The sequence below is a fragment of the Octopus bimaculoides genome, chromosome 8 (genome assembly GCF_001194135.2).
Source record: "Octopus bimaculoides isolate UCB-OBI-ISO-001 chromosome 8, ASM119413v2, whole genome shotgun sequence".
NCBI classification, from domain to species: domain Eukaryota; kingdom Metazoa; phylum Mollusca; class Cephalopoda; order Octopoda; family Octopodidae; genus Octopus; species Octopus bimaculoides.
In genome coordinates, this window is record NC_068988.1 from 82,923,223 (window position 1) to 82,926,670 (window position 3,448).

Here is a 3,448-nt window from a genome sequence, read left to right on the forward strand (position 1 = left end):
CAAACTGCATGCATTACGGATGCCTAATGTGCCGCAAACCTCTTATTTTTGTTCGGAAAAAAAGGGGTGTGTGTGTAGAAAACCGGAATTATTGGAAAATGTTTTTCTTTTTCTCAATGAATGAATTATGGTAACCTAGTATGATACAAAACACATTTTTGTCCGGAAAACGGGGGCTGTTTCTTTCTTTAAAATTTTGTTTAAATTTTACAAGTGCACCTTTACCATAACTAGGAATCCGAAGAAATTTTTAAAAACAAAATGCATTTTTGAAGGTGAGGTCCAAAAGTGCATTAGCCCCCTTTCTTTAAGTATATTTTAAGATAACATTTTACAGAAATACGTGTTCTAGAGTGTGGATTACATTAGATTAAAAATTCAAACAAGTTTGATAAGAACAATAAGTGGTAACGAAGTCTGGGCAGCAGAGAGAAAGAATGATACAAAATCCGTATAAAAACCACGTTAGTATTTGTGTGTGTGTGAAACATGTAAAAGTATATTAAAACAAAATATCTTTTACATACCTCTTAAAAATCATTGGATATATTAATCCCTGATTGCAGATTGTGGCATATTAGGTCACCATAATTCATTCATCGATAAAAAGAAAAACAACTTTCCAATAATTCCGGTTTTCCGCCCCACTTTTTTTCCGAACAAAAATAAGGGGTTTGTGGCACATTAGGCATCCATAATATATGCTCTTTGGAAGGTATATACAATTTCATTAAAAGATATTCATTTTCCTCAAAGTTATGGGCGAAAAAAAATCGAACCTTGTGAATTTTTCGTAGTCCTCTCCTCACCCCTCGGAAAAGAGTTTACCCACAAATTTCTTTATAATCGTAATCTATACCGTTTGAAAGTAATTTCTATAAAATTTCATTAAAAAAAACCAATTTTCCTAAAAGTTATGAGAAAAAAAAACTCGGATCTTGTGAATTTTCCGAAGTCCTTTTGCCACTCCCACCCCCATTGCTTTCCACACATTTTTGTTTTCAGATTCATTTTCTACACATTTTTTTTTTTATACCTGTTACACTATTTTTTCTTTTTTGATTTCGTTTCTTGATAATAAACATTAACTTTAATATTTAAAAAACAAAAACAAGGAAAATACTTAAACATTAACCAATTTTAATATTGATGCATATTTAGTCCTTTCCTTTGTGGTTGTTGAGAATTAGATCCATTCTTGTTTTGTAAATATCATTACAACGTCAGAAATTATAGTTTCTTGGAGCTGCATATTTAATCAATTACCCACATGTTGAATCTAAGCCAGAACACCCACCTGTTTTGATCTGTTAAATCATAGACCTGTCTCTCCATTTACTCTCTCTTCTATAACCCTTGCTTTGTCATCAACCTGTTTCTTTTTCATTACACTTTCCTCTATCATCCTCTCATTCTAGTTATTTCTCATTACTCTATCTCCCTCTTGCCATAGACAAGACAACTCTCTGGTGCTGGTGCAATGAACAAATGAAAAGAAACAACATAGACTAGAAGGTACTCTTTAATCTTGCTGGAGACAGGGCAATCTTTCTAGTGTTGGTATCAAAATAAAATACACCCTTTACTCTCCGTAAAGTAAGTGATGTTATGAAGGACAGCTAGCTGTAGCAACCATGTCAGAATTGGAACATACAAGTGAAACAGGGTCCCAGCCTATCTAGGAGGACAATAACTCTACATTAGTACTGACTCAGATCATGCCAATCTATCCAATTCATGCTAGCATTGAAAAGCGATGGGTAATAACAATGATTTAGAGCAGTGGTTCTCAACCTTTTTAATATCCGGGCTAAATTCAAAACCTTGATTTTTTTTTTAGGGGGCTGCATCAAAAAAGTAAAACAAGTCATTTAAAGAAAAATTTATTTTCTTTATAAAGGGAAGACTGTAACAAAACATAGTAGAGCAATGGAATTTAATGTGAAACTTGATTTTGCTTTCAACTTTGAACTAGTTTGTCAAAACAAGGGTTCATGGTGGAAGATGTAGTATGCGAAAGCTGATTGACATGATGGTCAGTCAGTGGGTTGCAATATTTTGTTTTGATACCCACCAGTTTGATGAGAGGTGCTTCACACGCATGTTGGACCAAACACACAGAGGTATTTTTCTGTGCATTAGGACATTTCACTTGTGGGATTCAACTCCAGAAGTAGTAGACTAGCCTTGAAAGCAGATGTCAGCTCCACATTTGACTGCAAGTCTAGGAACTTCATTTGAAATTCAACAGGATTGGTGACTGCATCTATCTCCGTAGGTGCTTAACATATTTTCATCAAGAGCAGGGAATCTTGATGTCATAAATATGGCATTCAAGTTCATTTAAGTCACTAATGATTCTGTTGTATGATTTGTTATTGTGCTCAGAAAGTTAGGGGAAATAGGATGTAGTGCCATGTGCATTATGCGTCTTCCAAAAGTGAAGCTTTGCAATGAAAGTACACACTGCTGCACAATTCATGGCAGAACTTGTCCTTTCTTTATAGGGCACAGTTCGAAGCAAAAAGGTGTGTGGTGATATCAATCATGAAAGCCAAATCAGCAATCCATTCTTTGTTGCCAAGCTGAGGGAAGATTATCTTCCCTTCAACAAAAGCTTTGATTTTTGAGAGAAGTTTGTAGAACTTATTGAGACAGCTTCACCACCAAACAACAAGTGTACATGAGCATGTCTCTATTAGTTCAGAGCTTTTCTTGAATCCAATTTATGATTGTTATTGCGGCCTCTGTTACATTGGCCATTTTTAGTGACTTAGTAATGATATTTTCTTGGTGAAAAATGCAGTGGTGTCATATCACAGAAATAAAGTTGTCTTCTGCTTACCATCTCGTAGTGAGTTCTTGAAGATTTTGTTTCTGTCCAAGTATAGAAGGACCTCCATCTGTGGTGAACAAAGACAGCTTTGATAGATCCAAATGTGCTTATTATAAGGCTTGCATGAAATACACGGAATATGTTTGTCCCTTTTATTGAGCCATGAATGGATCACAGTGTGAGAAATTCTTCATTAATCTGGAAGTCTGGCATGACTCCTCTGATGAATGCAACTTATTGCTCTGTACTGCTAATATCTTTTGTGCCATCATGAATAGTAGAGTAGCAAACAAAATCCCTCAGCTTACTGAGAAGCTGATCATATAGGTTGCTAGATATGCATTCAACTCAAGTTACTGTGTTATTGCCAAATTGTATTTTCTAAGCTTTTTATTGAATGTTAGAATGAAATATCTCAGTGAACACAACAACAGCCTGTTTCATGATTTCACCATCTAAATGCAGCTTCATATGGCAAGCCAGAAGGTGGCTAATCCTGTATGATGCCATCGTTTTGTCTTTAGATCACTTACATCATCATCCTTTAGCATCTGCTTTCCATGCTGGAACTTGTAAGCCAGAGAGCTGCACCAAGTTCTGGTCTGATTTGGC

General features: G+C 35.4%; 1 protein-coding gene across 3 annotated transcripts in view; it reads left to right on the top strand.

Moving 5' to 3' along the window:
• Positions 1-3,448, top strand: part of LOC106875240 (ribonuclease H2 subunit B) — a 37,016-nt gene that overhangs the window by 1,009 nt on the left and 32,559 nt on the right. The gene's annotated exons all lie outside the window — the stretch shown is intronic.